The following is a 21,153-nucleotide window of genomic DNA, read 5'->3' as shown; positions in this document are numbered from 1 at the left end:
GGAATGCCCCAGCAAGAGAAGGCCGCAAAGCAACCTGTTTAGAGTGCTGCCGACGCTGCTCTTTGTAGGTCTCAGGATCAGCAGGGGTTCGACTGCGCAGTGGGGGGAAGCGCTGCTGCTGGCGAATCCAGGGACATTTGGGTTAGGCTTCCGGGAACTAGGGCTTACTTTTGGGGTAGGGCTTATATTAAGACCTACCCCAAAAATCATGCTAGGGCTTATTTTCGGGGTAGGTCTTATTTTCGGGGAAACAAGGTAGAAAGTATGAACCTGACTGGTTACAAGATTGCCTCACTTTCTGCTTGTGGAGAGTTACTTGATAATCTCCTTCCATGATTGTACCTCTGATTTCACGATGCTTGTTTGCTTCAGGATTCCTTTGACAGGTTGAAATTTTTCTATTACCCTCTTGAAAAGGGAGGGGGGAACTTTAATGCTAGTCATTGGTATTGATAGGGTTAAAATTATTTCTGCCATTGGTGACCCTCTATATTATAAACCTATGATCGAAATGTTGGTACATAAATACTAGTGGTCCACCAAGCTCAAGATATTTCCTAGTGAACAAGATTGGCCACTTAAGTGAAAAGTTCTTGCAGATGGTGATAGGAAAGGCGATTGCTTATTGCACACTCCCCAAAAGATTCCTGTCTGTCTGCTAACATATTTGGAATGGGCTTGCAGAAAGTTGTTATTGCTATCTGTTTGAATTCAGTTATGCAACTAACCTTTAACCTTATTAAGAACATAAGCAATGCCTCCGCTGGGTCAGACCTGAGGTCCATCGTGCCCAGCAGTCCGCTCACGCGGCGGCCCAATAGGTCCAGGACCTGTGCAGTAATCCTCTATCTATACCCCTCTATCCCCTTTTCCAGCAGGAAATTCTCCAATAACAAATTTCTCAGCACAACTGTTTGCCAACTGAAAAGGACATTTTCAAAAATTTGGTTTATAAATGTTATTTTGTGAAATGTTTTCTAGTTCTAGTAGTATTTGATAGAGTAAAATATTATCTGTTCATTGTCTTGTAAACCTTCTGTCATATCCACTCTCTCCCTCCCTCTCCAAACTACAGTCATTTTATACTTGGTCCTCAGCTCTTCAGTCCCCTTTTATTCTGTTAGTTTTCTCTGTATGTTCTAGCACAACTGTATCTTAAGATGTGACAGCCAGAGCATGTGATATTCATGGTGGTTCTATGGATTGATACACAAATATTATGTTATCTTCCTTCCTGGCATATGATAATTCATAGACGTTTACAGACTCAAATTCAGTGCAAACTTCAATACAAAGCTTGATGACAGACAGATGACATAACATACTTAGGGTGTGCATTTTGGTTCATTTGGGTGCCTAAAAATAATTTAAGGTGTTTGCAAACAGCTTGTGTATACCTATGAATTAAGGTGTGAACAATAAATGTGCATTCTTGCAAGTACTAGCATGCTTGTAGAATGAATAGGTGAAATGAGCACAAACAATTCCTGGAATTCAGGAAGTATTCATTTAAAGTTGATATGAACTAAACTTTTTTTTTTTTGGCTGTGCACATCTCTACAAAACACAAGGACTAAACCCGTGATCCACTCTTGAAAGCAAATCTGCTCCTAGCAGGCTAATTTCATTTTATATGTGGCTAGAGTGCTTAAGCCCAGTTCAAATCCTGCTACTGCTCCATGTGGTCTTGGACAAGTCATTTAACCCTCTATTGTCTTAGGTTCAAGCTTAGATTGTGAGCCCTCTGGTGACAGGAAAATACTAGAGTTGTTGGAATTCAGGGTGGACTGATCATTTGGACAACCAGGCAATGTCTGAGTACCCAGAGCAGTTGGGGGGGCCTAGAATTTACTCCCCCACCACCATCTGGCACTGCTCCTCTCTCAACTCCTACCACCTCCAGACCGGTATCTCCTCCTGTTGCCAACCCCCTCCTCTTAAAACCTGCATTTCTCTGGAGAAAGTCAATGGCAGCAATCTGCTTAAGCTACATACTGCTCTTGTTTAAGGTGGAAATAGGAAGTTAGGTAAGAAGCGGGCAGGCTGCAACAGAGAACAGGGGCCGGGCATAGCAACAGACAGCTTAAGGAGATTGGTGTTGGTGACTTTTTTCCTGATAAATGTTGGTCTTAAGCAGAGAGAGAGGGTTCATCAACAGTGTTGCAATACGGTAGGTGGAGGAGTTGAGGGAGAGGAGCAGTGCCAGACTGTGGGCAGAGGGGTGGGAGAGAGATGTTGGAACATGGAGGGCAGGGTCAGTAGGGGAAGGGAAACATATTGGCCTTGGAGTGGGTGGGGAGAGGAGAGGAGGTGGGTGAGAAAGCTGATGGACCCCAGAATGGAGGGGGAGGGAAGGAGATATCAGGCTGCAAGTTTGGGGGATGAGGTGTAGTGAAGGAATGGAACAAGCCAGGAGGAGAAAGGAGAAATGACGAATGGACAATATAGTTGGTAGAAAGAGCACAAGGCAGGAAAAGAGAAACTGGGATCAGCATGATGGGAAAATATTTCTACCTAAACTAAAACTTCTGTGTCACCTGATAGACCGGTATAGTTCTTCACTCATGGGTTATATTTCACTGTGACCAGCAGGTGGAGACCAGAACTTGGTTGTAGTATATTAGCTGAGGCTCCCTCTAGCAACCCAGTCTTTTATAGTCTCCAGCAGGTAGAGGTAGGAAAAAATCTGGCTCGCTCTGTTAGGCTTGTAGGAATTTGTTTTAGGACTCCTGGTTTCACTTTTAGTGCCGGATGGAGCTTGGACGGGTCTTGTTTGGGTATCTGTTTGACCTCGCGGGCCTCGTGCTGGGTCCCTCCTCCCACTTCCTCGACCTCCCCACATTTTTGTAGTGGTGCCTCAAATGGCAGCCTGGCCACAGGTACTGGTCAGGCCTCCAGCTTTGAGAGCCGTGAAGTCTGTTCTGAAAAAAAAAAATCCTGAGGCTGTGCCAGTCTAAAGGGCTCTTTCCCTTTAAATTTACTGTATTTTACTGTCTTTTTCTACTAGCAGGCACTTCTATTCTAGCTAGGTCTTGTCTGGAACAATGAGCACTTTTGCAAGGGGAAGCGTACTCATTGTAATCCAGCTGCAAGGCACTCGTGGCCAGCCTGTTCAAGTGAGGCAGGCCACTGCGAAGGGGAATCCTTGTTGGCATCGGGTGCCAGCGGCCAGGGATCCCCTTCGCAAGTACCTCGCAGCGGGCATCTGCAGGGAAACCTGGGCTTCCCCTACCGCCCAAGCAGGAGGTTCCCCAGCTGCCGACGGTCAGGCAGAAAGGATTCCTTTACCATGAAGCAGCTGGGGACTCGCTTCACAGCTGATGCCAGGTGGGGTGGTATAGGCCTCTTAGCTGCTGCAGGTCTATGGAGCTTATTTTATTTGGAGGTTCAGCCCCATTTTTGCCAGGAAGCACTTTCATTTTTGTTTAGCCTTAGGTGGCCTCACCCCTGTTTGATGACACAGGCAGCAGGTTGTTTGCTGGGTCCCCTACTGTGGTAGGGAGTCCCATGGGGCTGCTAGGGTTCCCCTCCCCTATTTTACATGATTGACTTTATTGCTGCAGCCAGAAGTCCTGCTTCTGCCCCTGTAACCCATTAGATTCAAGGAAGTACACTATCCTTTCTTTCAGCAACAGGTTTACTTTGTGGTGCCAAAGAAAGAAAGAGTTTTTCGTCCCATCTTAAATTTGGAAGGGGTCAACAGGGCTCTCCAAGTTCCATCCTTATGCATGGAAATTCTGCGGTCTGTGATTCTAGCGGTTCAGCCTGGGGAGTATCTGACTTCTCTCATTCTGAAGGAGGCCTACTTGTATATTCCAATTCGGACCACTCATCGCTTCCTGCGCTGTGATTATGGGGCAGCACTAGCTGTTCTGTGCACTTCCCTTTGGTCTGGCCATGGCTCCGTGGACGTTCACCAAGGTTATGATGGTTGTCGCAGCGGTACTGCGCAAAGAGGGCATTCTGGTTCATCCCTACCTGGATGACTAGTTGATTCGAGCAAAATCATTGCAGGAGAGCATCCGAGTCACAGTGGCGTTTCTGCAGTCACTGGGATAGATTGTCAACCTTTCCAAGAGCCAGTTGGACCCCTCTCAGCGCCTGGAGTATCTAGGAGTTCTGTTCAACACCTCCTTGGGGAAGGTCTTCCTTCTGGAGGCCTGGGTAAGCACTTTGCAATCTCTGTTTCGCCTTCTTATGGCGGCCCAGTGTCTGGGCGCAGGATTTCCTCCAAGTCTTGGGAACGATGGCTACTTCCCTATATGTAGTGAGATGGGCTTGTGCCCATATGCGTCCTCTTCAGTATGCTCTTCTTCGGAGGTGGTTGCCTCAGAGGCACGGTCTGGATCATCCTGTCCCTCTGCAGGGCTTGGCTCACTGCACTCTTCGTTGGTGACTCCAGACCTCTCATCTAGTGCAAGGTGCGAGTCTGGATCAGCCACAGTGGACGGTGCTGCTCACGGATTCCAGTCTCGTTAGTTGGAGAGCACAGTGTCTAGGTCACTCAGCTCAGGGCACCTGGTCCACGGAGGAGGTATCCTGGTCGATCAGTATTCTAGAGACCAGAGTCATCCATCTAGCACTGTTAGCCTTCTGGTCCTTTCTGATGGGCAAGTCAGTCAGAGTTCTTTCAGACAATGGCAGTGGCATATGTCAATTGTCAAGGAAGCACCAAGAGCACTTTGGAGGCGCAGGAGGAGGTTCTGCCCATGATCTGGGCAGAGTGTCATCTTCAGGACATCTCAGCCTCCCACATTGCAGGCGTGGAGAATGTGCAGGCGGACTTTCTGAGTCTTCACACCCTAGATCCCGGAGAGTGGTGTCTAAGCCACGCAGCCTTTCAGCTAATAGTGCAGCCTTGTGGTTAACCCCTCATGGATCTGATGGCCACGAGTGTCAACGCCAAAACATCCCTTTTCTTCAGTCGTCGCAGAGACGGTTGGGCCAAGGGGCTGGATGCTCTGGTTCAACCATGGCCAATGGAGGGTCTGTCTTATGTGTTCCCTCCATGGCCATTAGTGGGTAGAATTCTTCTCTGCATTGTTTGACATCCGGGCCTAGTGATTCTGGTGACTCCGGATTAGCCCGGGCATCCATTGTACATGGATCTGGTGAGGCATATGGTGCCGGATCCTCTTCCTCTGCCTCTCTCGACCGACCTTCTGTCTCAGGGCCCCATTCTAATGTTCGATCTGGGTTCAAGTTTCAAGTTTTTTCAAGTTTAATAATAATTTGATTAATCGCTTAATCTAAATTCTAAGCGATGTACATGATAATAAAATTACAAAGTAAGGGGAATAATACAATAAATAAAAAGACTAAGACTAACAAGACTATTGACAAATTTAACAAAACTAGGAACATAAGGGAGGAGATGGATAAGAATTACAATTTGTATAAAAGTTAAAGAAAAAAATAAGGGGGATACATAAGGAGAGGGAAGATAAAAAAGTTACTTCAATAAAATTGTAGAAAGAAAAATAAAATTAGTTCAAAGACTAAATGATTAGTTTACAAAGGCATCTTTAAAGAGAAAACTCTTCAGTTTACCTTTGAATTTTTCTATATTGGGTTCTTCCCTTAAATGGCTTGGGAGAGAATTTCAAGTTTGGGGGGCCGTAACTGAAAAGATCAACTGTCGTCTAGTATTAATAATTTTAAGGGAAGGAATCGTTAGCAAATGCTGTTCAGCAGATCTTAATGTTCTATTGGAGGTGTAAGGTTCCTTTTGTCTTACGGCTTGGCTCTTCAAAGGGACTGTCTAGGTAAGAAGGGGTATTCAGATAGTGATCTCAATCCTCTTGGGATCTCGGAGACTCTCCACTTCTCTGGCTTATGTGTGGGTTTGTCGTATATTTGAGAAGTGGTGTGCTACGCGTGGAGTGGTCTCTTTTCGCGCTTCCCTGCCTAACTTCTTAGAGTTCCTGCAGGATGGTCTGGATAGGGGCCTGGTTTGGTCTTCTCTCCGGGTTCAGCTTGCGGCATTGTCAGCCTTTTGTGGGTTGTTACAAGGTCAGTGTCTGACTGCCATTCCAGAGGTCTTTCGATTCTTGCAGGCAGCCAAATTGCTCAAGCCTCCCGTGCGACCATCTGTTCCAACTTGGGATCTTAATCTGGTCTTGTCCATGCTGGTGCGCCCACCTTTTGAGCCTTTGGGTGCCTGCTCGTTGAAGGATGCGTTTCTGAGCTTCAGGCTTTCTCTTGTAGGTCTCCCTTGCTGGAGTTCTCTAGGGAGCAGGTTGTGTTGCAGCCTGTTCCTTTCTTTCTTCCAAAGGAAGTTTTTTCTTTTCATGTCAATCAGTCAGTGGTCCTCTTGGTGTTGAGTAGTCGGGAAGGATCTTCTGAGCAGAAACGGTTGCGCAAGTTGGATGTCAGTCGGGCCCTTCACTCTTATGTGCAGAGGATCCAGGAGATTAGGAAATCAGTTCATCTCTTTGTTCTTCTAATGGGTCCTCGTAAGGGGGATGGCGCTTCCAAGGCTCCCATTGCATGCTGGATCAAGGAGATTATTGCTTCCGCTTATCTTCTTCAGAAAAAGCCTGTTCTTGAATTTCTCAAGGCTCATTCCACTCGGCGTCGAGATGCAGTATTCGGTGAGCATGTTCTGGTGTCGGCCTTTCAGGGGTCCCACCCTGGATGGGTACTGCTTTGGTACATCCCATCAGTAAAAATCTAAACTGGTCTATCAGGCAACACAGGTTCTTACCTGCTAATTAGGTTCTTACCTGCTAATTTTCTTTCTGTTAGCCTATAGACTGGTATAGTTCCCTACCCTTTCTGTCTTTATGCGGTGATTGTGGGTTTTGCTGACATGCAGATTTTGATTTTTCTGTGGGTTCTAGTATTTTTCTAGGGCCGGGGGATATAAGAACAGCGACTTAGCTTGTGGGCTGTGGGGTCATTTTCACTGTAGAATTTTAGTTCTATACATGTTCCAAAAGTTGTTACCATGTGTTTGTTGTTTTCAACTTCATGTTCGGAGTATTTTTACTGTTCTCAGTATTTTCCTAGGTTCTGCTTAGCTATTCGGCAGACTGGGTTGCTAGAGGGAGCTTCAGCATATATACTGCAACCAAGTTTTGGTTTCAGTCTCCACTTGCTGGTCACAGTGAGATATATAACCCATGAGTAAAGAACTATATCGGTCTACAGGCTAACAGAAAATTAGCAGGTAGGAACCTAATTTCTCTTTAGTTTTATACACCGGGTCATCAACCAATTTGGATCTCGACTCGGTTGACATTAAGAATAGAATAATACAAAAGAACAGAACAAAAGAAATTAATTTGGAAAAAGTAGAATAATTAATTTCCAAAATGTTTGGCGAACAAGACTGTTTTCAAAGCCTTCCTGAAAGATAAGAAGGTGACTAAGCTTCTTAGCGAGAGTGGCAAGTTATTCCAAAGCTTGGTTAGTTTGTAGGAGAAAGAATGGCTAAGTTTTCTGATAGATTTGATTTTGAATTTATTAACTGAAATATGTTAGTTTTGGGAAATGTGTGACACAAATGGCTTTGCATTATGTTCAATTATAAAAGGGAAAATGCAGTTCTGTGTTTTTCTTTTTTTTTTTTGGGTGGAGACTGAAACCAAAACTGCCGACTAGCCAAGCAGAACCTAGGAAAATACTTTTTAAAAAAATCTTTATTCATTTCATATCTTAAAATCAAGTACAGTGGTGCCTCGCATAACGGACGCCTCGCACAGCGAACGCTGCGCATAACGAACTTTTTGTCTTGCTCCCTATAACGAACTTCGTTTCACACAACGAAGTCGCCCGAGGGGCCCGGTGGGGGGGGGGGCGGAACTACTCTCGCCGCTTCCTAATGTGAGCCGGGAACAGCAGCACCCTCACCTTACCTCGGATGCCGAGTTTTCCGGCTTTCTTTTTCGGCCAGCCACACGCTTTCAGGGAGCAGCACATGCGCGCATGCTCTGTTGTTCAATCTTCTCCTCTGACGCAACCGGAAACCGGAAGTTGCAGAGAGGAGAACATTGATCAACTCCAGCAGCTGCGCGTGCACAGCTTTTTGAGATCGTGCCGGGAGCCAGACCCGCTGATGCACAGCAGCAGTGAATATTGTGCAGACAAACTAACCTGCTGGTACAGCCGAAGAGGGAGGAAGGAAAACTGTTGAATTTCTTGGGGGAAAGATGAGGAGTTCTGGCCAGTAGGGGAGGGAAAGCTGGACAGTACGGGGGAGGAGCAGTAGGGAAGGCAAGAGATCACTGCCCTCTCCAGCCAAAATTTTCCTTTTCAGAGGGACCCCGACATGGCAGCCATTCTCACAAACTGCCTGCGGCTGCCCCGAAGTTTTCCCTCTGCTGCAACTTCCCGTTTCTGATAGGGCAGATCGCCGCAAAGGGAAAGCTTCGGGGCAGCTACCGGCAGTTTATGAGAACAGCTGCCATGTCGGGGTCCCTCTGAAAAGGAAAATTTAGGTGTTTAATAAAGAAGTTTGGATCGCAGGGCCCCTTAGATCTATGCTCCCCCCTCTTACGCCAGCCCTGGGACCCTTCTGACAGTTTCGGGCCCTAGGCAAGTGCAGAGCTGCACTCAAGTGGCTAAAGAGCCACATGCGGCTCGCGAGCCGCGGTTTGCCGACCACTGACCTAGGACAACTGGAGGGTCAGGTGATTTGCCTAGAGTCACATGGAGCTGCAGTGGGAACTGACCCAGTTCCCGAAGTTCTTAGCCTCCTGCAGATCGTGCAGCTGGGTGAGGGAGAAGGCTGGCAGGCTCTGCATGTGAGGTGAGGTGGAGGGAGGGAAATGTAGGGCTGCAGAACGAATTATTTTGTTTTACAGGTATTCTTATGGGACAACAGGGCTGCAGAACGAATTATTTTGTTTTACATGTATTCTTATGGGAAAACGCGTTTCACACAACGAACGTTTCACATAACAAACTTGCTCCTGGAACGGATTAAGTTCGTTGTGTGAGGCACCACTGTACAGTAAATGATGTTTAACAATCGAACATTTAAAAACACTTGAATTTTTACATTTGATCGTATCATCCTAAAATATTATATATATATTTGATGATTAAAGAAATAGATCATTATTTTTATATATATATAATGATCTATTTCTTTAATAATCAAATTTTCCCTCCCCTCACCCTCCCTCATATGTCATCTAATATAATAAAATGATAGGCTGCGCATGCGCACTAAAAAAACATGTTCCCTGATCCGTCGCGAAAATACGAGTGCGCATGCGCACCCCTGGCGCGTCAGAGGGGACGGGGTATCGAAGCCAAGCGAGCTGCGGAAGTGGTGGTGGTGGCCGGCCTCAGGTATGAGTTTGATATTAGGATGGTGGGGTGCGGAGGCCTGAGAGCGACCGTGCGCGCACAGGGAGGAGACGGGGAGAGACGCGCTGGACTGGCAGGGGGTTGGAGAAGCGGATGAGAGAGATACAAACTGAAGAAAAAGGAGGCGGGACTGGCGGCCTAACGCACGGCACGCATAGACGGCGGAGACAGGAGCACCACCCCGATCAGCTCCTCCAGGCCGATGATGCACACAGGGCTTAGACGGCTGACCGAAGCCCCGGATCTGACGCTGCAAAAACGGCGGATCCCCCGCTACGCCAGTGGGACAGGACTGCAAGCGCCAGGAGAGAGGGGGGAGGTGGCGAGCGTCTATGCCGTGGGCCACAATCTCAGGGTTGCCATGGAAACAGAGGGGATCAGGAAATAAACAGAGATTTAAAAAAAAAACAAACAAACAACAGTGGACAAGGACAGAGACACACAGACACGCACAGAAGGACAGGGGGCTAAAGAGACAGATTGAAAAAAATAACAAAACACTAAGGACAGGGAGAGACACAGGAAACAAATGACAAACAACAGCCAAGGAGATAGATGGGAAAAAAAGGCACACATACAGTAGCCAATTAAAAAGACAGAGAGACAGTAAAAAAAACCCAACCATACAGTGGCCATGTCAACCGTGCCTCAGAGCGGCCTGCGAGGTTCGTTACAGCCGGTAGGCTGTTTTAAAGAAGAGGAGCCGAATGCTGCTGGACAGGGGGAGCAGGGAAGAGGGTCAGGGGGAGAAAGTAAGGAGTGCTGCTGGCCAGGGGGAGCAGGGAAGAGGGTCGGGGGAGCAGGGAAGAGGAACAGGGGAGCAGGTAAGAAGTGCTGCTGGACAGGGGGAGCAGGGAAGAGGGACAGAGGGAGCAGGTAAGGAGTGCTGCTGGACAGGGGGAGGTAAAAGGAAGGGAGAAGGCCTACTGCTGGACAGGTGGAACAGGCAAGGGGTGATGGTTGACAGCCGAGGAAAGAGAGAGACAGAAAGCGGCCAAGGGGAAAGAGAGAAAGAAAGAAAGACACACACATACATCTATTCTAGCACCCGTTAATGTAACGGGCTTAAAGACTAGTATATTATAATCAGGGAAGAATATTTTTAATCTTTGCAATAATCTATCAATGGCCTCCACACATCCTGTGTTTTTCTTCAGTGATGCAACATGTACTTTGTGTGACACAGAAAAATTATAAATAGGGTTCCCAGTTCACTTTTTGTCTTCAAACTTACATAGAAACATAGACGATGACGGCAGAAAAGGGCTACAGCCCATCAAGTCTGCCCACTCTGCTTACCCACCCCCTGTCTATGCCCTAATGACCCAATTTCCTTATCTTGACCCTCGTAGGGATCCCACATGGGTATCCCATTTATTCTTAAAGTCTGGCACGCTGTCTGCCTCGATCACCTGCACTGGAAGCTTGTTCCAATGATCAACCACTCTCTCTGTGAAGAAATACTTTCTGGTGTCGCCATGAAATTTTCCGCCCCTGAGTTTGAGCGGGTGCCCTCTTGTGGCCGAGGGTCCCTTGAGAAAGAAAATATCATCTACCACTTCGACACGTCCCGTGAGGTACTTAACTGTTTCGATCATGTCTCCCCTCTCCCTACATTCCTGGAGAGTGTAGAGCTGCAATTTGTTCAGTCTCTCTTCGTACAAGAGCCCCGAGATCATCCTGGTGGCCGTCCGCTGAACCGATTCAATTCTGCGCACATCTTTACTGTAATGTGGCCTCCAGAATTGCACACAGTACTCCAGATGAGGTCTCACCATGGCCTTGTTCAACGGCATTATGACTTCAGGCTTTCGGCTGACGAAACTTCTATTGATACAACCCAATATCTGCCTTGCCTTAGATGAAGCCTTCTCCACTTGATTGGCAGTTTTTATGTCTGCACTAATGATTACTCCTAACTTCTCTCTTGTTCTCTTTGTTGAGGGTCTGTCTGTGTTTTTTTGTGTGTGTGACTAAAGTGTGGTAGTCTGTTTGCATGTAGTTTGTGTAGAGAATTGTAACGGTCCCACTTTTACCTGTAGTAGGTTGTGTTGGTATTTTAGTGTAATAGTTGTAGTGTTGCCTATTTATAGATAGGGTTCTTCTTTGAATCTGTCATATGACATGTTTGCTACATATATATTGAGTTTGGAATGTTTCAGGTTTTATATTACAGTAGTCTCTCACTTATTTGACCTTCTAGATTATCCAACAGACCTATGTTACACCACAGCATCATTAATGAGATGCATATGGGGGTTTTCTTTCCTGGTGTCATGTTTAAAAGTCAACAGTGCTAGGTAAGATGCTTGGGTACATTAAATTGCAAACTCCTTATTACCACTTCCTCTTTTGAAACATGCGTTTAGTATGCCTCTCCATCCACTTTTTGTATTATCAAACATTTTTCAATTACCCTACAACCTGTCATGTCTGGTAAGAGATTCTGCTGTATTTCAGTGGTACCTGATGGTGGAGAGACTTATGTTGCTCTTGCTCAGATGCCATGAAAATATAAATCGAAAATATTTTTTTATGGCAACTTCCATGGAGAAATTTCCTTGTTCAGATATGCATATGGTTGAGAGGGGGATGGATTTTTGTGGATGCGAGGCATGTTTACATTTAGCTAGTAAGAATTGCTATATTATGTCAGACCAAAGGTCTGTGAGGGTCATATATGCAGTGTATGCCACATGTGAGTGAGGCGTGTCCAAATTTTTTTAAAAAAAGGTTGGGCCTCCGAAACAAAAGCAAAACATGCAGATCATTCCAAATGTACACTGCATACACTACTAATTATTTTGTACTAGTTTTTTAGCCCGTTACATTAACGGGTGCTAGAATAAATGTGTAGACTTAGGCATTTCTTTCTTTCTTTCTTTCTGACTCTTTCCCTGGCCCCCTGTCTGTGTTTTTTTTCTGTCACTCTCCCTTCCCCCTGTCTGTCTTTCTTTCTGTCTTTCTCCCACTGTTTCAAGACAATAGTTTCTATGCCTCTCCTATTTTTGGTATTAGAAGTTCTTGCAAAATATTTTTTTCTTCCCTTTTCACGTAGTACGGTAGTGCTACTCCTTAGGACGCTCCACACGGTCAGTGCAGCAACAGAAAGAAAGACATACAGGGGGAGAGAGAGAAAGAAAGACAGACAGGCGGAAGGGAGAGCAACAGAAAGAAAGACAGACAGGGGACCAGGGAAAGAGACAGAAAGAAAGACAGAGCCTCAAAATAGACCTGGTGGGCCGCAAGTTTGAGACCACTGATCTATAGCAACAGATGATCATAGTGTCCAAAAAGCACCTTATGCCTGGCCTTTTAAGTTTTCTGTGGATATGATACATCTGTTCTTCATAGTAACATAGTAGATGATGGCAGATAAAGAACCGAATAGTCCATTCACCTGCCCAACCTTACTGACTCTTTAAATTACTGATTTAATTTAATTTCCCTTCTCCTTAGCTATTTCTGGGTCAGAACCCAAAGCTGTGCCCAGTACTATGCTTAGGTTCCATCTACTGAGGTCTCCATCAAAGCTCACTCCAGCCCATCTAAACTATCCCAACCATTGTTCAGTTCTTCATGTGAAGATATATGCACATGCATCAATTTCACTCACATCACACTTCTATTAAGCATTCCTACTTTATTCCCTGATAGACCCCCCCCCCCTCTTTTTCTAAACTGCGATAGTGGTTCTTAGCACAGGGAGCCGTGCTGAATGCTCCACGCTGGTCCTGACATTCATAGGAACTCTATGAGCCTTGGGAGCAGCGCAGGGCATTCAGCACGGCTCCCTGCGCTAAAAAACGCGGTTTAGTAAAAGAGGGAGAAACAATTAAACTTTATAGGGAATAATAACTGGTACAAATTACTATTTCAGAGCTTCAAATTTTCCTGCTCAGTCCTAACTGCAGCCTCACTGAAGATTTATTTTCCCCTGTCAAACAAATCAAAAAACACCTGTAAATTGGTGCTCAAACTTTATCAATACTCAATGTTTTATTAAAGGTTTTACTCAAATAATTCATTTTTTTTCCTCAAAAACTCTTTCTCACACACAAAGCATAACCAAAAACGTTTCTCTTCTTTCCTAATCTTCTACAACTCTCCCAACTGCCACAAGTCAGTAAAGGTTCTTACAGGATAGTGCAGCCAATCAGGGAAGCCCTTTCATAAGTACAGGATCTTATGCATTCTAACTACAGTTCTGAATTTGCTTTAATGTAATGTAATGTAATTTATTTCTTATATACCGCTACATCCGTTAGGTTCTAAGCGGTTTTTAGAAAATATACATTAAAATTATAAGTATGAGAGGTACTTAGAAGTTCCCTAACTGTCCCGAAGGCTCACAATCTAACTAAAGTACCAAGAGATCTGTAAGGGAGTGCAAAGTAAGAAAAGAGAAAAGATGAGAAAATTAACAATCTAACTGAACTGTGTACTTTGAAAGATAGAAGAGAAGAGATATAGAGGAGGAACTGTTGAAAAAAGAATTCTGGAGAATTTAAAAGATAAAAATAAAACAAAATGTTAAAGCAATGAATGAGATTAAATAATTCATAAAACTTAACTTAAATTTAAAATTTAACCCTTAAAACTTTCATTTTTGAGATAAAATCACTGAATTCAACTCCCCAGGCCTGCCCAGTTCTACCCATCCCTGCCCCATCATGCCCCAGTCCTGCTCCCAATCTCGCCTCAGCCCCCCCCCCCTTCTGCCTGCCCGGCCGTCCCCGCTACCAGGTGGCCGGCACGCTTCATGGAGAGGTGGCTCCCTTCGCGGGGGCGGGGCGAATGCCGACCAGAGCACGCGAGGCAGGCGGCTACACGGATCATCGGGGACAGCTGGAGCTGCCGTGCGAGCTGCCGGAGGGGGTGGCGGCGGGTGTGCTGTGGCGCTGTTGTTGGCGTCAGAGCTCGCCGCCTTCTCCGACCTTTACCGGGCCCTTTGAAAGCAGCGCTAGGTGAAGAGCAGGGCGGCTGTGGTGAGGTAATGCGCGCATGCGCACTCGTGCGGCCACATCCCGACAAAAAAGGGATTAGGGAACACGCGTCGCGAGTGCGCATGCGCGGGCTAGCATTTTATTATTTAAGATATTTCAATATCATTTCTGTATTTTTCTCTAAAGTGAGTTTTAGAAATATTATTACAGATATAGAACTAATTGCATTAGTTAACAGCCCTAGAAAATACCTACTTCACCTGAACTACAACTGAAAAAGGCGTGACTAAAGCCAAGCACATAAAAATTAAATATATCCAGCCAATCACTTTCTCTTGGCAGGTAAAAGTAAAACTTGCACTAAAAACTGTTAAAGCATAAAAGCCACAAAATACAATCACAATATACAGTATGTTAGTTTAATTTTAATGAACACCTTGAAGATGCATAGCATCCTAAATGTGTTCGGATTAGTTGCAAAGCAGCAAAAGCCAATGTGTTTGAGTTTAACTGCTTATGAAAATCTAAGACATTATTTTAAAATGTATCTCAGGAGAGGTTGCACCAAATCTGTGGCCCTGCCTCTCAAGCTCTGGTATCAAGTTCCCTACCATCATAAATTCAGGAACAATTGTGAAATCTTTCTGTCTACAACAAAATATGTATTTAGGTACATAACAGTATTACAGGTATGACATTTCAACTTTAACCTTTCTGGGTAAGATTTTAATAAATCAAGCAGAAGTATTTAAGGCGAACATGACCCTGTACTGGCAGCTATTGTAGTTCTGGCAGTTTTAAAGAAATATGATCCATTTTCTTGAATTACATGAGCTGTGTTCAGGATAGCTTGCAACGACCTTAGTCAAGTGTTTGTAATGTATTTGTGTACCAAAGTAGTGTAAGCTTAGATGCTAGACTTCCTATGACCCTATACTTGGAAGAATAGCATTCTGATGCCTCATCCCATCCTCTCTGAAGGAATTTCATCTGGTTCTATATATAAGATCTAAACCAAGACAAGACTGCCCCCTGAAAACTAAAGAAACTGAGTTTCATAAATTGTTTTCCCTTTCCTCATATTACATGCATTTCAGAATATGGCTGAAATCAAGTTTATTTGCTAGATTTTAGGGAATTTGATTGTCATTTTTATAATTTTGAAACTCTTGTAGATAACTGATGTTGTCTGTCTCTTTATTTATTGTGAACCACATAGGTTTTGCAGTCTAGAAATGCAAATGTTATGTTAGATACCAGCATCAACAACAAAACTCCTGGTCCTGAATAAACCTGAAAAGTTCCTGTACTAGCTTAATAGTTGAGACTGGCACATTATGTAAAGGGTATCTATTCATTGTGCATTTTGAATAATCTTTATGATTAGTTCAGGATAAATATCCCCAAATTCTGCTATATAATGAGAGCTATAATAATATCACCAAACTGGCCTACATTGATGTCTAACCTGTGGAGAGTGACCAAAATGATATATTATAAAAATACTCAGAGATTTGAAACTCTGAAGGGAAGGCTGTGAAACCTCCCTTGGGACAAGAGTTTACCTTCCAGTCATTGTTATTTTATAAAAAAGACTTTGGTCACAACCTCCAAAGGTCTGTGTAAAAAATGGTTTCAAAATTTTCTAAGTATATCCAAACAATTTGCTATGTTTAAAGTTTTGCTAATGTCACTGCACATTTAGCAGTTGTTATGAAGGTTCACTTAGCTTGTAAGCAGGATTGAGGGGGTCCCAACGTGGCCTCGTTTCGATCCCTGCTTCAGGGGACCCGATTATTTGTGCTTTAAACAGGTTCCTGGATGAAAGTCATGCTGGAAATGCTTGCCTTCATGACATGCAGCCAATAGTTCGCTAATGAACTATTAGCCTGGCGGTTTGAAGATTTAGAAGGCACTCTCTCCGACGTTTCATTAGTGAATACCAATATTCCATGCTACATGGAGGGGTAGGGTGTTGGGGGGGAGGGGAACAACTCTTCAGCATTTCCATTACTGGGAACAAGCCAAGATTACCCAGCAAGTGAACTGGAGATTGACTGGCATCTCATTTGTATAGAGAAAGCGAACTGTGAACATTGTTAACTGAGAAAACCCCAGAAGGGAGAAAGGGACCCTATTAGGCCCCAAAAGGGGGCAGGAGGCAAGGATATCTGTCTGCCTTAGAACTCAAATGATCAAAATACAGTTGGTGGGGAGCAAGGGCTCATCATTACTGTACAGGGATAACTAAATAAAGATCTCCCCAGCAGATGAGCTTAATGAAGTTGCAGATCTCTCCCTTTTTGTAAAGAGTGATGATTTTGTCTTGGAGACTGAGACCAGATTTGAGAGAACAAAGGAGTAAATCCAGAATGATCATGGACTGATTTCTGGTCTGAGGAGAGAAGCTGGAGAATAAAAGTTGGCAAAAGCCTACAAAAACATTTTATGCTAATCACATGGTTTATGTTCACCTAAGTGTCTATATGCCATTGTTCAGCCCTAGTGAATAGGTTGTGTTTTTCTCTCTCCCTCCAAAACCGGTAGAGCAGGGGTGTCAAACTCAGGCCCGCGGGACAAATTTGGCCTTCAGGTAATTAGATTTTGCCCTCTGTTCCTTCCCTCCCTCCATTCTGGCTTCCCGGTCTCGCATTAAAGTAGCCTGCGGAGGATCGCAGGCCAGCTGTAGCGATCCTAACAGGCTGCCGTAGCCTCAGCAGCCTATTCCCTCTGCCGCAATCCCGTACATCAGAAGAGAGGTGGGACCGCGACAGAGGGAATGTGCTGCAGAGGCCGACGACAGCCTGTTAGGATCTCTGCAAGCTGCTTTAAAGTGAGACCAGAAAGCCGGGATAGAGGGAGGGAAGGAACATAGGGCCAAAAGGAAAGATGCCAGATCTCTGGGGGAGGGAAGGGAAACAGAAGGGGAGGACAGAGATGGATGGTTAGCACGCAGAAAGGAGACCCTGGCAAGTGAGTTATCAGAAGACAACCAGAGCTTGGGACCAACATGATTTGAATAATGACCAGACAACAAAAGGTAGAAAAAGTAATTTTATTTTCAATTTTGTGATTACAATATGTCACGTTTCAAGTTTTCAAGTTTCAAGTTTAATTATTCTTAGTGAATCGCCTATTTTAAATCACTAAGCGATGTACAAAGCCTTAATACATACAGATTGATACCTTAACACATACAAATTAAATATTATTGACAATATAAAGTACATTTTTTAAAATACTAAACATATACTTACGTATATTAAAATATTAGGGTATAGAGACATACTTGAATTGAGAGGATAAATAGGAAAGAAATTACAATAATTGGATAGGAAAGGAAGAGTAATAACAAAGGAAAAAACAAATAGGAAGGGGAAGTAAATTTATAGATAAATAAAAAAGCATAATAAACTATTAAGAATCATATGCATCTTTAAAGAAAAATGTGTTTAGTGTTTTTTTAAAAATGGATAAATCTTTTAATTCCCTAATGTGTTGCGGTAAGAGATTCCAAGACTGAGGGGCAATAACAGAGAACATGTCGTTACGCCTAGTTCCAAATTTCAAATTTGAAATGTGTATCCTGTCAGAGCTGATGCTAGATAGCAAGTGTGAACTAGGACCTAAAAGAGAGGAAAAGTCTTTTTTATTTATTTTGTGTACATCACAGTGCCAGAGTGCTGTTGAACCTAAGAATTGCCACTGCTGGGTCAGACAAGTGGTCCATCATGCCCAGCAGTCCGCTCAGGCGACGGCCCTCTGTTCAAAGACCAGTGCCCTAATTGGGTCTAGCCTTAACTGCGTACGTTCTGGTTCAGCAGGAACTTGTCTAACTTTATCTTGAATCCCTGGAGGGTGTTTTCCCCTATGACAGACTCCTGAAAAATGTTCCAGTTTTCTACCACTCTCTGGGTGAAGAAGAACTTCCTTACGTTCATACGGAATCTATCCCCTTTCAATTTTAGAGAATGCCCTCTCGTTCTCCCTACCTTGGAGAGGGTGAACAACCTGTTCTTCCCTTCAGTACTTTGAATGTTTCGATCATGTCCCCTCTCAATCTCCTCTGTTCGAGGGAGAAGAGGCCCAGTTTCTCTAATCTTAATCATCTTAGTCAATCTTCTCTGGACCCTTTCGAGTAGTACCGTGTCCTCCTTCATGTACGGCAACCAGTGCTGGAAGCAGTACTCCAGGTGAGGGTGCACCATGGACTGGTACAGCAGAATGATAACCCTTCTTTATCATTCCTAGCATTCTGTTCGTCCTTTTTACCGCCGCCGCACATTGTGTTCTGGTTCAACAGGAACTTGTCTAAACTTGTCTTGAATCCCTGGAGGATGCTTTCCCCTATAACAGCCTCTGGAAGAGTGTTCCAGATTTCTACCACACTCTGGGTGAAGAAGAAGTTCTTTACATTTGTACGGAATCTATCCCCTTTTAACTTTAGAGAGTGCCCTCTCGTTCTCTCCAGCCGGTTGGCTGTAGCAATCCTATCAGGCTGCTGTCGGCCTCCCCAGCACATTCCCTCTGCCGCGATCCCGCCCCTCTTCTGACTTTAGTTCTTTTTTCAGGAACACTCTCATTTTACTTAAATCAACATGCTTAAAATCCAGGAGTTTTGTGTGTCCGCTGTCCACTTTAGCTGTTACATCAAACCATACCATATGATGATCACTGCTACTTAGGTGGGCACCCACCTGGACATTAAACACACTTTCTCCATTTGTGAGCACCAGATCTAGTGTTGTCATTACCTCAAGGGATCAATCACCATTTGTCTGAGCAGAGCACTTTGGAGGGCATTCATAATCTTTGCTTCTTTCTGATTCTGCAATTGGGACATTCCAATCCACATCAGGAAGGTTGAAATCTAGTAACATCACTTCCCCTTTGAGACTCAATTTTTGGATGGCTGCCCACATGAAGTGATTAAACAGGATCAGTAGTGCTGATGCATTATCTTGAGCAAATCCACCTCCCAGCATGCTCCTCTTGCTAACACCCCCCTCCCAAAAAAAAAAATTAAAAAATCTGTTACAAGTGCAGTTTGCCCAGTGACACTGCTTCTGACCTATCTGCACAGCTCTCATTGGTGGCCATACATTAGTTGTCTCAAACTCAAACCCTTTGCAGGGCCACATTTTGGATTTGTAGGTACTTGGAGGGCCTCAGAAAAAATAATGTCTTATTAAAGAAATTACAATTTTGCATGAGGTAAAACTATAGTTTACTAGTTTTTTAGCCCGTTACATTAACGGGTGCTAGAATAGATGTGTAGACAGGCCTTTCTTTCTGTCTATCTCTCTCCCTGCCCCCGTCTGTCTGTCTGCCTTTTTTTCTTTCTGTCTCTCTCCCCCTGTCTGTCTTCTGCTCCCCCCTGTCCAGCAGAACGCCTTCTACTTTACTTTTACCTCTCCCCCTGTCCAGCAGTACCCTTTCCCTGCTCGCTGGCCTGCAGTGTACATATGTGTAGTAGCTGTAGTAGTGCCGTTTCCCAGTTCGGTTTGCCGGCTGTTATTCCCTCTCTACGCGGTCAGTGCCGAGAACAGCTGGAGGCTGTGGCTGTCTGAGCTGTTGGAAGGGGGAGGAAGCGGCGTGTACAGGCATTGGGCCAAGTCAGCCATAGGTGAGTTTCTGGGTGGCAGAGGACCGGCATCTGCAATGCCTCTTCCTTTGCCTGTTGCATGTGGGAAGCTCCTGTTCCACCCTTTCCTCCCTGAAATGAAATAGAGACCACGGGTACTGTGATGCTGGGGATTGAACCTGGATCTAGCTTTTTCTATTGAAGTATTGGGCTCTAGAACTGTATTTCAGCTCCTTGCGTCCTAAACTAAAGCTTAACTTTGTGTACCTGCTCCCTATCCAGCATCCGCTAGGCTGGGCAGCCTTGGGACTTTTACTAGGCCGGCCCGCCTCTCATTGTCAAAGTGGGCCAGCCTAGCAAATGCCCCACGGCTGCTGCTGCTGCTAGTTCGTCAGAAGTCAGCTGATGTCGGAGATCGGGGCAGGAACATTGCTGAGGAAACCGCTGCACACGTTGCAAACTGCCTCAGGCTCCTACTGTGCATGCGGCACCACAGAGGCATAAATCACAGAGGCAGGGATCATGCTGTTTGAAGTGCGCATGCACGCTTAGGGTTTTATTAGAGGATAAATCTTTCCTTTTGGCTAAGTTAATAATAATATTGTAATTTATAGCTAAAGAGACATATGATCAAAAAACTTTTATTTTACTTTTGTGATTTTGATAAACATACAGAGGGCCTCAAAATAGTACCTGGCGGGCTATGAGTTTGAGACCACTGCCATACATGGAATCTGTCCCTTTTATGCTTATGGTGAAGGGGTTGACAATTGTGGTAGCTATGGGTCATCCCTATTTGGATTATATCTTACTAAAAAACAAGTTGTCTCCAAATTGTACACCATATTCTAAATGAAGTTTTAATAATAATAATAACTTTATTTTTGTATACCGCAAATACCACAAGCAGTTCAGAGCGGTTTACAGAGGAAGAGATTGTACACAGACAGCGAAGTTACAGAAAATATTTTCAAATTACATTGGTAAGTCGAGAGAGGTTAGGTATATCCAGAAGAATATCAGGGATACAAGTATTTCAGAGGTACAACAAGGCAGGAAGGAGTCAGAGAAATTTATCAAAGAGATAGGTTTCAATTGATTTCCTAAAGGATTGGTAGGAGGGTGTATTTGAAATGATGGTGGTTAGGCATTTATTCCATTTGCCTACTTGGAATGACAGTTTCTTTCAAGGAATCTCTTGTAGATACAGCTCTTCAGGGAGGGGAAAGCAAACAGATAGGCACTGCGTGTGCGAGTGGTGCTTGGAAATACAAAGTGGTGTGACATGTAGATTGGGGATAAGCC

This window comes from Geotrypetes seraphini, chromosome 4 (genome assembly GCF_902459505.1).
Source record: "Geotrypetes seraphini chromosome 4, aGeoSer1.1, whole genome shotgun sequence".
In the NCBI taxonomy this organism is placed as follows: Eukaryota; Metazoa; Chordata; class Amphibia; order Gymnophiona; family Dermophiidae; genus Geotrypetes; species Geotrypetes seraphini.
The sequence above is the reverse complement of the archived record's forward strand: the minus strand, read 5'-3'. Positions refer to the sequence as shown.